Source organism: Hetaerina americana, unplaced genomic scaffold (genome assembly GCF_022747635.1).
Source record: "Hetaerina americana unplaced genomic scaffold, ioHetAmer1.1.p SCAF_1, whole genome shotgun sequence".
In the NCBI taxonomy this organism is placed as follows: domain Eukaryota; kingdom Metazoa; phylum Arthropoda; class Insecta; order Odonata; family Calopterygidae; genus Hetaerina; species Hetaerina americana.
Window position 1 is genome coordinate 82,199,752 of NW_027286069.1, and position 14,373 is coordinate 82,214,124.

A 14,373-nucleotide genomic window follows, 5' to 3' on the forward strand; every position below is an offset into this window, starting at 1 on the left:
TTCAATGGTGTTGCAGAAAGTAATTTTATGTAAGTAGCTGTTAGTCAGTAAATAGTAATAATAAATTTTAATAAATTTATTCTGAAAAATATTAAATGCCTCCTTAGATAATATCATGCAAGTGAGTTTAAAATAATTGACTTGATATGCATGTCAAAATGTATGTTTAGGAAGTCTTTGAGATGTAATCACATGTCATGTGTTACACATGCTATTTGGCAAAACACTTGAAAAATGCATTACTGTGGATTTATTGGAATTATTCCTCTTTGTAGGTACTTTATGCTCATTAGCATATATGCTTACAATTTAAGGTATACAAGATATGGCTACCATCCCGTCTCACTCTATCATTGATAAATTAGATCTGTGTAGAGAATTAATTATTGCTTTTCCTTTTCACTTCTCCTTTGATCTCTGTCCTACTCATATGAATGACTAAATATATGGAAAGGGGAGAGTGAAGAGGACAATCAAACCCTCGCAAATATTCTAGGCACTATGTAGCCAGGATACACTTTTAAAATAGCTGCCAAATGGTTTAATAATCAATTAAAGCATGAAACTATCTAAGTCTGGTCAAGTATGTGGTCACCTTGTCCCCATTGAAGATAAGCAGCCCAATGGCATTCTCTTATACCCTTGCTGATCCAAACTTTGCCACTTCCTTCATTCCAGAATTCTCTTCTTCTCCTCTCCTCATCCTATACCACATCACTCTTTACTACTAGGGCATCGGAATCTCAGTGCAAGATTAAGGTCATGATTCTTATTCTAAGAGGGGTCTGCACATCCATGCTTCCATTAATTTAGGGATGGGTGCAATTGTTGGCGAAGAAATGCTAAGACTTGATATACCCTACCCCTCTGAGTATTTGCTTTGTATAAGAGTTTTTATGGGCAAACTTCTTGGGAAATGGGCAACGTGGGTTCCCAATGCTGGCTGGCCGCCAAATTTGGCAGGGGAAGTTAGGACTGAGGCTTGGGTATCTTTTCTTACTTTTAATGGGACTGTGAGTCCTGCTGAGTTCAATTAATTTTATGGAAGCAGCCTTCCCCTCATAATATTTTAGCTTTTGTAACACCTGAAACCAATATTAATATTTACCACGGTAATCAATATTTAGGGTGATAATGCTGCTCCCCAGTGAAACCTAGGTCGCATTCAAGTTTGTATTGGTAGAGTTACAAAGTTTTATTTGGACATTATTCTTCATGGAACAATTTCACAAAGTTTATGTCTGAAACAATTATCTATACCAATATTGATACTTTGGAGTTATAACTCTATCAATGCATTGGGCATTAAGAAAGTTCTATTTTAGGGAAAGCTTTTTGGAGTGTATTGTATGGTCTTACAGTATGAGTTTTGTTTTAAAATTATATTACATACTTTAAGCCTCATAATAAGAATTTCCTTAGTTAATTTAAGGTTCATTGCTTTGATAAAGTTATAAGTATGAGGATCAGTTCCCCTCTTAACCCTACATGTATCACCCAGAACTGCTTACTTTCAAGATTAATTTGGGGTGTAATTATCTGGATCCAGTTAGCATTGAGGATAGTGCAATGTTTCCTTGTCCCCCCATTTTATTCAGGACATGAAGGCTCTTGCTGAAAGAATTTATTAATTGGAAAGCATCGCAACAAAAGTTTCTTCCAATCTCCATGGACTAATATCTTTGTCTTCAGCAATGCTTAGTACTGACCCTTCTCAATCTCTGCCACACCTCCTGCCCTCCTCTCCTTTGTCACCTCATTTACTTCCAACCCACACTTCCTCCCTCCTGAATAAGTCACTTTATCCATTCTTCCCATTAGCATCCAATCACTTTCTAAAATGCATACCAGTATGTATATAATTATGACATGCAAACTGGCAATTTAACTTCAATGATGGAATGTTGCCTCTGCCTACGAATTTGGCATACAACTCATACATTGATGTATTTTCTGTTGTTAATTGGCTGTGAATATTCATTGACTGATAAAATTGACCTTTTTTTAAACAAATTTTCAATGAATTCCAATAAATAATCAACTTATAAAAATATTTAAATATGTACATACCAGCTCTGTATCCTGTAGATCTAGAAAAAGAAATGTGAATCTTAATCTAGAAATGTGAGAGTCATTATGGTGTTAAATTTGATTGATACTACCATCGTTGTATTTTATCTTTTTTTCTAATATTTGAATGAATTGCATTTATTATTTGTGTTCTGATTGATACATTGAAAAATCGAATTTGGAAATTAATGACCCTTCAATTAGGCTTTGCTCATTTCCTTAAAGTATTGGAATTCAATGGAACCACTGCTTAAAAAAGTTGTTAGTTTGACAGTTCTGTGGTAATGGCGAGAGATTTTATTTCAGCATGCTATTGATGGCAGGATTTGTGTGTTTCTTGGATCACGTAACATTACTTTGTTTAGTCCCTTCCAACCCTGTCATCCTGACTTGTCTACTAGTCCATTGCCTCTCTTCCTCATGTTTTACTCTGATAGAATATGCTTTAGTACATCTGACTAAATTGTTTTTACTATCGTATAGTTCCAGGTTTTTCTTTGTGGAAACTTTTCATGCTGAGATAAATGATATTAAACACTTGTGATTAGTGAAAAATGGTAAATATAATGAGAAATGATATTTAACCCTGTCGAAAACTGGGTTGTTTGAATAAATATAGTATTGTGGAAATTACAGGTGTTAAATATCATTTATCTCAATGAAACAATTGTGGATGACTCCGTTAACAAAAGCGTATGACTCAATTAAAAGTTAATGTTGTAGCATCTCCCGCAGTTTCTTTGGAATCATTTATCTCCATTGTTTTTACTATGTTCTTTAGGGTATACAAGCATTGAACAGCTCCTACTAGGTTTCTTAGGTGAAAACTTATTGGGTGTGCAGTAGTAACACTTCTTATTCCCAAATGTAGATTCTAATAATGGGAATGCATCTATGAAAGCAGAAATTATATTTCATTTCCCCTTCTTTCCTGGAAAACACAATGGTAGCGAATGTATCCATTTCCAAAAATATTTGTAATTGAATATAAAATGTGCTCTAAATTTTATACTCTAAGATAATGAAAAGCAGGCTGATGTTCCTAACAGAGTGTGTTGATTTTACCCACTCACTAATGAACACTGGTGTCTACCCCTGGTAACCCTCATTGAATTTTAAGTAAATATGTACATGAATGATCCAGAAACATGTTTATTTCCAAGTAAAGGGTATGGGAGTTCAAATGGGATTCACCACACTTTGCAACTTCTGTTGATATATGGGGTACAGGATAGGAATAAACATCAGTAAATAGCTCTATGGGTGCAGTTCAATGAAAGAGTAGCAGGTTTATTATAAGATAACTTGAGTTGTTACTCAAAAATTGAGAAAAAATGTGTGCTAAATTGAACTATTTAAAATTTTAATGAAAAGAATTTTCATGGATAATTCTAAAATAAATTTTAATTTGTCATTTAGTAAATGAGGTCTACCGGACTTGGGAAACCCTCAGGGAAGCTGCAACCACTTCTATGCTGACGAAAATTTAAACATGATACATGTTTACTTTTATGGAAATATTTCAAAAAAGGGATATCAAACACCGCAAAAGAAACTATTGAAACTGTTTACAGGAAAAGGACCAGGAAACCATGGATCACGGATGAAATGATTGGAAAGACAGATGAAAGAAGGAAATGGAAAAATGTAAGCATAGAATTAGCAGAGGGAAGTATAAAGAGTTAAATAATAAATTGAAATGGGTAACAAATAAAGTAAAAGAAGGTGGTGGAAGATGCAAGGCTATGGAAAGTATACAGAGGAAGGGTGAAATTGGTGCGCTACAAAAGAAGGTTAAAACACTCAGGAAGTAAGAAGGGATGTTCTGTGTTAACATTGGAGATAAATCGGTTAAGATAATAGTTGAAACAGAAAAGATCCAAGAAGGATGGAAGGAGCTAATAGAATAACTGTATGGTAAAGAACTTAGGCCATAAGCTTAGATATAGAAAGAGAAAATGACATAGAGGAAGATAGTTTAGGCCCAGGCATACTTCATGATGAGATTTAAAGGGAATTATGTGAGATGAAATCAAATAAGTCCGTGGGGGTGGAAAACTTTCCTGCAGAACTACTACAAGGTCTTTATGGGCTAATTCATAGCATCTATGAGAAAGAAATCTGGCCGGAAGACTTTGTAAGATCAGTGTTAGTTACTATCCTGAAAAAGATAAAGCTACATCATGTGATGACTACAGGACAATAAGTTTGATATCCCACGCAGCTAAAGTTGTTCTCAGGATCATAAACAAAACGATAGAGAGTAGGGCAAATGATCAGTTTGGGTTTAGGAAGGGGAGAGGTACACGTGATGCCATTGCAGTAATGAGATTATTAATTGAGAGGAATATAGAGTACAACCAGGAGGTATTTGCCTGTTTTGTAGATTTTGAAAAAGCGTTTGATAGAGTGCATTGGGGAAAACTAATGAGTATATTGCAGAAAATAGGAATAGATTGGAGGGATAGGAGGCTAATCCGCAACCTGTACATGTCTCAGACAGCTCAGGTGTGGGTGGGGAACGGGGAGTCTGGTTGGGCAGTCTTAGGAAGAGGTGTAAGGCAGGGTTACCCATTATCACCGTTGCTGTTCAACCTGTATGCAGAGGAAATGATTAAAGAGGTATGGGAAGAACTGGAGGTAGGAATAAAAGTCAGTGGGGAATTTATAAAATCAGTTATGTTAGCATATGACCAAGCTCTAGTTTGTCAGTCAGCCAAGGAGCTGCGAGCATTGCTGAGTGAAATGGAAGCTCAGTGCGATAGATAAGGGATGAGAATCAATATAAATTAAACAAAGGCTATTCGATTTATCAGAAAGAGAAAGGCTAAGCTTAACATTAAATTAGGAGGGCAAAAACCAGAGCAGGTGTGGTGGGAACAGTTTACATATCTTGAAAGTGTTTTGGACCGAAATGGTCAAAGTAGTAGGTATGTAAGTAGAATTGCACTAGGCAAAGAGGCCTTCACAAGGAGGAGGGAATTGATGACAGGGACGTAAAGCAAGGATGTTAAGAAAAGATTTGTAAAAACTTTTATATGGAGCCTAATTACATACGGTGCAGAAACATGGTCACTAAAGCAGTAGGATAGATGAAGATTGGAGGCTTTTGAAATATGGGTGTTGAGAAGGATGGAGAAGGTGAAATGGAGCAAAAGGAAAACAAATGAGGAAGTGCTAGGTATGGCACGTGAGGACAGGGGATTGTTAGGAGAAATCATGGCTGAAGGGAGTGTTGACTGGTAGTGGGATATGGAAGACTATGATAGAGGAGAGAATGTTAGGCAAATGAGGAAGGAGCAGGAATAGGATAGCGATGTTGGATATGATGAAGGGAGGAAAGATGTATACAGAAGAAAAGAGATGAAGGGCGTGTAAAGAGATGAAGAAGGCCTTGTTGTAGGGTAGGATGTTGAGTTCTGTTTTTTTAGGAGAAACAAAATATTTATTTGGTAGTTGTGTCCATCCTAAACCTACCTTAACCAGTAGATTACCTTGTAATAAATTACAGTTCTAACGTAATAATAATAACATTGTTTCTATATATCTATTGAATATCATGGTATTTATATTTGCCTATTTGTGGGTATCACTAATTTTAGTGAAGGCTGATTATTCACTTGTATGAGATCGCCAATCATAAAATCAATTATCCTTAAATTAGCTCTCCTTAAAATATTCGATTGAATTGTTCTTTGGTTTCTTTCTCCGGATGAATGTAATTGGCTCTCATGGTGGCATTGAAACAAGCAAAAAAATATGTATCGATATTCCATTGTCCTTTTTGAAGCAGAAATCTTGGTTACATGGATAATAATCAAAGAGAAATAATGATTATTCAACGTATTGGCGAGGACGAGTGATAAGCATCCCGTATTTTTTTTACATTTATAGCAATTATTGCATTTGAATGGCTCCAACCGCCCTTCCGAAAGTTTTTTTTTCTCTTAGGGAATTTAATTCTTTCATTTATCAAGCTAATTAAGACTACCTGTGGACATGCTTATAGTTTCTTATATATAATGTTCAATTAATTGGGTAAAAACTAAATGGAAATATAACTATGGGCAATGTGCGAAAAGTTACTCTGGGTCGGGAAGACACATCAGTCTTTGTTAAATCCGAGTCGAGCAAAACATAATATGGAGTTCGCATACCAAGGTCCTGTTGTTTCCGGCTTGAAGAATGACCGAAAATGATGAGGAAACTCCATTAAATTCACTAATGGCATCTACTGCCGGCGGAGCGAAGGCAAAACCCATTGATGCTTATAGCGTTAAGCCTCGCTTCACGTTCGTGTTGCGCGCGCCTCCAGCCAGGTTCTCGTGCGTGACGTCGCCCCTCTGGCCGGGTGGGTACATTGCTTGGGCGCTTTCGTTCTCGTCCGCAGTCAGCGAGGTCCGCCGTCGTGAACGGGCGCTCTCAGTAGTTCAGTGCGAGATGTGATTGTTGAAATGTTGTGTGAATGAAAGTTTATTTTACATTAGGTAGTAGCTGTAGGAAACTCAACATCATTTCGAAGCTGGACTTCTCCTTCTTTGGAATTATACTCATATCACGGTGAGTCAAAAAACTTTAAGTATTTTTTTAATGAATATTTTAAGTCCGCGGAGGAGAGCAAACATTGGATGGCATTAGCTTAATCAGTGCTGAGGCGGTGTGCGCTGGTACAACGTGATATGGTCAATGTTAGTAGGAAACTAACTTTAAAATTTTGCAATTAATTTTTTTAGAAATAGTTTCACAAGTCGTGATCATCATTGGAGAAAGTGAACGCGGTTGATCGCTTAGATGGAGAAATATTAAATATATATAACGCCATGGCCTCAACTGGTTTTCTTTTTTTTCCAAAAACCATTCAATATTCTTGTCGCTTCTTGCTAACAGCTGAGAGATATCAACGCGTGGATCTTGGAAAACGCGGGCCATCTACTTACGCGCTCCAATTCATAGTAAACTGCTGCGGCGTTTGAATTAATCGCTCAATGGCACTATTTTAACTCTGATATCCTCCATGTATCACTTTTCTTCATATTGTAACGCGAGTGCTTCTTTGTGTAATAACTATGTATGTTTTGAATTGTCAGAAGCGGTTCCAATATACTTTATTGTACTGTCTTATCGGTAAAAATCGGAAGTGGATAGTACTCCACTTATTATTGCATTCGCAGAATAATTTTAATGCCATTATTCCTGCGACCACTGTGTATTTCTTTTAAAGGTGTTGCCTTTCGAGAGTAGGTCACCTCCAGGCTGCAAATGAAAGGGCGTTTAAGGTAGGGAGGGACATTAATGAGAAACAGTTCTGCAGCCTAGAGGATTCAATGTAAATATTTTAAAAGATCGGTGTAGACACCACCTTCTACTCACCCTCAATTCCAGAGTCGTAATTCTTGATCATCGCCTATCATAGCATCTGCTTCATCCCAAGGACGCCTGTGGTTTGAAGAAATGCTCGCTCGCTACTGTTTAGACCTGCTAGAGTGATCATCTCACATTCCTTTTGTTGGATCACAGCCGATGCTGTGACGAAGGTTCGCCATGAAATTGTTCGTTACCATTATTCGTACAGTATTTGGGCCATTTCATTACTGTTTTTATATTTTCATCTGGAGGGAATTATTTATATGACAGCTCCGAAATTCTGCTTTTCCGAAGCTTAAGAGTGGCAAAAAGGGAGTAAAAAATTGACCACTCATTATTGATTCTATTTTTTAATCAAGAAGTTTTCTTTAGTATATTGGTGGTGATCAGGTCTAAAATCATAATTAGTTTGGCCCCATGTGCGGGACCTTACTCGGAGAAATACACTTTCGCTCACGTATTTTATTTGAATAATTTCTTGAAGAGTGTTATTCCTCGTGTATAATGTATCGACAGACTTTTTTGTGTCGAAAAATACGTATAACATTGATGGAATTCACCAAGGTGTGGACGGGTGTTCGTGGTTCAAAGCCCTTTTCGTTTTTCGCCATACGGGAGCGGGTGCTCGCGCGTGGGCGAAGCGCGCCGGACTCGTCGGCCAATTTTTATCTCGCGGCGTCCTTGCGAAGCCGGATTCTATGCGGACCTCGCTAATTTTCTCCCTTGAATGATATGGTACCGGGATTTCTCGCTCGCCGTTTTATCAAAATGTGGATTCTGAATTTAATTATATATATATATATATATATATATATATATATATATATATATATATATATATATATATATATATATATATATATATATATATATATATATATATATTCGCTAGTCGCTGTATCATGCCCTTGGGACGTTGCCTTGAAGGTGGTATTCACTCACACTAGCTCGGCGGATTAATTGCAATGAAAGTTCAGTAAAAGGAAATGATTGCAGTCTCGGAATGAGTGACAGACGCCTATTTTCTGCTCTCGACTACATTTTATGGCTCCTTTAAAATTTATTTCTTCTCCATACCATCGACGTCCATCGACAGAGTTCTAAAACATTGTTACATTTAATTGTTTTTTTAATATCTCTTTGCTCGTTTCTTTTTGCCTTTCCTTAGCATAATAAATTGATTACCGAAATACTTTTGTATTCGCTTATATTTTGCATAAAAAATAATTTGATGATTAACGTTCAGCATAATTGGTTATCATTCCTAATGAATGGGTGACTCATCTTCAGCATATCTGTTAATGGTCTAACTTCTTTCTCCTAAATGCCCACTGAATGATTAGTAATAATGCATGTGTTTGATTACATCAATTAGTAAAATGCTTTTCATCGTAATATTCATGAATTTATATAACTAGTTACATCGACATATATTTAGCAATTTGGTTCCAGGAACTTCTATGCACATTCCTGGTTCAATTTGTATTATTTTCAAGAAGTAATTGCCGGTGTATTTTTTTTACGAATGATGAAATAATAGTAAGTTTGGGTAAAGCTCACTAAATGCTAAATCCTTCAGGTTAGAGGGACGTAGTTTCCTTCCTGGGAAAGCAGTTTGCTATTGCCAGAGGAGACTTTGCCAAAAAAATCACTTTTTACAGGGATTAGTCGGGGATGTTCGGGACCTCCGCGTGATGAGAACGCACCCCATTGAAGAGCACCCTAACGCTTATGTTTTAGGCTATTACGTCGCGTGACTACTTGTTGCTCGTAGCATGCCATTTTAATCATGAAGTTCTGTAGCCTGTTAATTCCTCTAGTAAGAAGAATGAATATTCGCACTTTTATGCGGAAGACTTGAAAGTTAAGTCGTTAAAATAAATTATGCGTAACGAAATTAGCGTTATCAGTAGTCATCTGGGAGTTTTTTTAATATCTCTACCTCCATGCGAAAATTCTAAGGGAGTTAAACTTTGAAATTTTCAATTGAAGTATCATAAATATGTGTTTTTCGAGGTGTAATCACTGCCGATGTAAAATTTGAGAAAAGACAGGTGAGGTATTCTGTGAAATCTTTATTTTGTAATAATAACCGTGAATCTAAAATTTTGTTCAGGATGGAATGCGACCAAGAGTTTGAAATTCTTCATATTTTTCCAGCTGGAATCGTGCAAAACTTAATATCGTTGAGGAACAATTCTTGTGTATCAGCAAAGTTCTTTGGATGCCCGAAGTACCCACTTTTATAGCTTATGAGAGCCTTAACAATCCTATTTCAGAACCTCTTAAATACCAAGGGAGAGCCAAAAGTAAGCACGCCTAGTCATTTGTGTTTCATTTTTCATCTTATTTGTAAATTGTTTCAATCAACTCAACAAAAAAATTTAGTGTTTGTTAGTCGCCAGTGATTCGAAAGTAATAAATTGAAAACTTTCATTGCTAACATGAAGAAGTTAATGGTTCAGATCCAGGAGAATTAATGTAAGTGTATTTATGACGGTAATTGGAAGTTGCCTCAATCAAATGGCGGAAAATTCCCCTTCTCTTGAAGTAAACACTTCGGTTAAAAATAATGAGATCATCGTACTTTTAGAATTCTATCCCTTGAGAATAATATTTGAGTTAAAAAGATTTCCTATTGCCATCCTTAAACTATTATTACATTGAATGCCTTGGATTACCATTTCTAGGAAGTCTATTTCTCTCAGAAAAGTCGAATGAAAAAGAATTAATTATATAGTTTATAAATCTTGAAAAGAGATTTACTCCCCAAATCGATATAGTCTCGCCATGTGCTTTACGAATAAACTATTAATTTATAAGCACTATGCTTACTAAGTAACGCATAGATTCATTTGTGAAATAAGTGGTGGGGCTTTTGCTTAGTGGCAGATAAGCAACAACTCTCAAGGGGATGTCATCTAGGGAAACATGATTTGCGTGTTAACATTTCATTTGTTTCACATCATGTCCTCTGTATTATTGGCGTAAACCGACAGTATCATTTGGTTATCTGGCGTAGACATCTAACGTCCCTCATCGGGTGTTTGAGTCTAATTTTGATCCCTAAAACATTTTATACGGTATGTATAAAATTATATGGTTAAGAATTTTGTTTTCTCAATTTATCCACTGCATTAGGATTTTCTATGCTGATCTTTAGATAACTCATCCATTCTAAGCGACCTGTAGACAAGGATTTAAAGTGAGCAATGGACCCTAGAATTATCGTATTCGCTAGTCATTTTTCTGTTCAGTCGGATTTTAAAAAAGGTTTGATTTGTTGTAATTGCGTATTGTCATGGTAAAAAGTTTCTCTGTTAATTTTGGTATTTATTTATGTAGTTTTGTTTTCAATGTCCTATCTTGTCGGTAATAAGGGGATATTAGTATATGTGCCGTAATTTTTTTGTAAAGCTCGGTCATCATCGTGGGTTTGTTTTTTAGCAGTCCTCCAAGGTATTATATTCACCTGTCAATCTTTTGTCTCTTATTAATTGCGCTGACCTCTTCCATCACCTGCTTTGTATAGTTTATCCTCAACCTTCTTCTGTAGTTTATCCCTTCATTAGATCATTCCATTATCCATTCTGCTCTTCAGCAGGCGATTATTCTTCAGAGTTTGCCAATAATTTTCTCTATCCTGCTCTCCACTGCTCCCTTTATCTGTTTCTCGAAGAATATTACGCCCCCTGTGATTTGGACTATCCACTTCGTTTTTCTGTGGCGTCAACTGGCTATCGTGTATCATTAATTGCCGTCTGTTTATTCACATTTTAATTTTAGAATTGCCCATCTTTCTTTGGGTATCTAGAATTTCCTTCCTTGTATATTTTTACTCCCACTTTGCGCTTTAACTTTTGACTTCGCTTACCCTTCTCGCTGTTGACTGGTGTCCTTTATGCCTCCTTTCTCTCCCCCCCCCCTCGCTGCCAGCCGCCACAGAAACGTATGTCAAGGGTATTAGAAGTCCAGCCTTTTGTAATGTATTTGCGGGTTTATGTGACTTGTTCGCAATACGAAAGGATGTTTATTCTCCACATAAATAGATTTTTTATTACAAATGAAGGGATAGCTCTCTTCTGCCAACTGCAGTATGTTTTTTTCCTCTTTGCATCCGTTTATATCCCTATTTGGTCCCTAGTATTGTTTATTGTTAATTCGATCCATATATTGAAGTTACTTTGTAATAATGAACTGTCCTGCCTTTCATTCATTCTTTCTTTATTTTATGCTGTCTTCTTTCGTGGGATTTAACGACTGTTACCTGCTCTATACGTATTTGTAGCAATATTCTGACTTTCGAGTAACATACCTGTATTATTGTTTTGAGATACGCTGCATTATGCTCCCTTCAACAACGTCAAAAACAATTTCCAGACTCAAATAATCCAATATGCTTCTCTTAATTTTGTCACAATAATTTATAATGGTTAATGTGTTGAACGAGCTTTCCTCGCTCTTATAATGAAAGGGTAGAATAAAATCGGTCGGATAGGAGTAAAACAGCGACCCTCCCTGAACCATGGATCCCCACTGTCGAAATTAGATTTTGTTTAAACGATTTTTTGGAGACTGCCCTCAGAACGTCGACAGACCTGGATCCAATTACTTACTAGCGTACATTATTTAATTAGGAATTGCGGTCCTTGCTTGAGACAGCACGCAACATTGAAAGTGTATAAAGCGTTGCAAACGACGCGGTGTTAGTTTTTTAAGTCAGCGAAATCAATCAGTATTTATCAGGAGTAAGTTGTTCTCATGAAATTTGCTTCACAACTTAACTCCCTCCCACGACGACGTGTGTCACTATGAGACAGGTGTTTTGTGCGACCCGGGTGAGTGGGAGCTCTATGGAGCCGGGCGGGCGACCCTTCCCGCAACGCGGACCCAACGGACATCTCTTCGCGCGGTGGTCGTGTGTTTGCGAGCCCGCGTGCTTGGCTCCGGAGTTTACATATATATTTTGTTTCCCAAGGCGCGGCGCGGGAAAAGTTTTCATGAGTCGACCCACTTAGGAGGGAACGAGGAGCAAAGGGGGTCGAGGAAAGGAAAACGAGGGAGTGTGGTGGAGGGGGATTGGTCTGGGGGGGGGGAGACGCAGGAGAGCGAGAGGGGTTGCGGGGAAGGGGGAGGGAGTCGGTGTGCATCTTTAGCGGCTGAAGAAATCGTCAGCGGTCGAAGAAAGTGCGCCCGGGGAAGAAGAGGCTGGCTCGCGACGCTAGCGGCTGGGGTGAGAGTGTGTGTGGAGGTTGGGATATGGAGGGAGACACGAAGGTATGATAGGCGGGGAAAAGAGTGAGAGGTGTCCATATGGGATTGTCACTGTTTGGTTGGGAAAGGGTGAGGGAGAAATTGGAGAGAGAGTGAAGGGGGGGGAGAAGCAGCAGGATCAGAGAGCTCGTGTCACGTGGGCGTGGCAGAGGAGGGGGAGGGGGGCGTCGGGACGCGCGGAATTCTGCTGACGCCCACTGCGCCGTTTCGTCACGAATAGCAATTCTGTTCGACCCTGGCCGCTCATTTTTTAGGTGCGGCAAGGTCCCAGCCGTATAGGTTTCGTTATTCCTCCGAAAGTGAGGAAATACGTGATGACCTAGCGGTATTTAAATTACGTTCGTGGAATCAGACCCCCAAGAGTGTCCCACGTTTTGGGAAACATGTGGTGAGCTTCATAACTGTTGGCTACCACTCGCCTCACTAAAGAAAAAATTTCAGTCACCGCAATCAACTTTTGAAGTTGTCTTCAATTATCTTCCACAAAATTACCTTTTTATAAAGCATTTTACACTGTTCGTAAGTGAAAAATTGCTTTACTATTTATGGCTATGCTATTATATTTCATCACTTTTTCTCATAGTTTTTCCTGGAATGGATAAATAAAGATCAAAGTAAGTTTGAAAGCACTACTTAAAATGTTTTATCCTACACATTGAAACCTGCGCTAAAGAACTAAATGTCGACTGCCTCTGATAAATGAGTTTTAGTTTACTTTAGAGCGTATCCAAGGTCCGGAATGACAATAAAAGGTAACGAGCACGCTGAGAATGTCACGAAATAAATTGGTAGATAGGTTTAAGAATATGGATAGATAGTTGGGGACATCTGGAAATAGGAGTATACATGTGTATTGATGAGGAAATTCGAGAAGGGATTATCATCTTTTTAAGTGTTTTTCCTTAACTTCAACGTCGTCCAAAGAAAGAATGTCGGTTAACATATTGAAACTTGCGGCTCCTCTCCCCGTATTTTTAACACCAAGAAGAAAATCGTCTGATCCTCTGGATGTATTTCTGGAGAGTTAACAGCTAATATGTTGTATCAACCCTCTCTGAATGCCCTTGAGGCCATTTTCGCTGAAGACGATTGAGTGTTCTGATTTCTCTTTCTAGTTTTATCTCGCTTCATTGTTTAACCAAGCTCGCCAATATAATTTGACCTCGGATGGATCGTCAGTGAACTGATAATGAGGCACGAAACCACGGGGAAGAACGTAACTCTGGTTAGACCTATAGCTGTGAAACTTTTGTTGGCCAAAGGCCCTCGCTCATGTTATACATCTGGGGTATCAATTAGGGCACATTAACTGGCATTTGAAAGAACGCCTCGTGAATAAGAAGTACTCTATTGTTAGTCGAGCCTGGTACTTAAAAGTTATTCTTTACAACTATTCAGTATTTTTTTAATTCTGCTTTTATGGCGATATTTACAGATGGCAAAAATACGGCGATTTCTTTTCGTTTAGCTTTAACATGCATCTATCGAGTATATTTCTCTATCTTTGGAAATCTGTGATGCGTACTTAGTTTTATTTGAGTAATTGGAAAATTGCGATCACGCGTTTCGGTTGGAACACTTTTTCAACTTTGCTAATTTAAAATGCTTTCGATAAAATTCATAGTCAATTATTTATTCCTTGATCGCTCTACTAGTGTCGTTATT

General features: G+C 37.7%; 1 protein-coding gene across 3 annotated transcripts in view; it reads left to right on the forward strand.

Annotated features, from left to right (window-relative positions):
• pio (zona pellucida domain-containing protein piopio) overlaps nt 1-14,373 on the forward strand; it is a 233,877-nt gene that overhangs the window by 1,095 nt on the left and 218,409 nt on the right. For 2 of the 3 annotated variants that reach the window (XM_071592405.1, XM_071592413.1), the window contains exon 1: nt 6,478-6,630. The exons of the other annotated variant lie outside the window; for it this stretch is intronic. The gene's annotated coding sequence lies outside the window, so the exon portion shown is untranslated. Of the gene's footprint in view, nt 1-6,477; nt 6,631-14,373 lie in introns of those variants that run through there. 3 annotated transcript variants of the gene reach the window in all.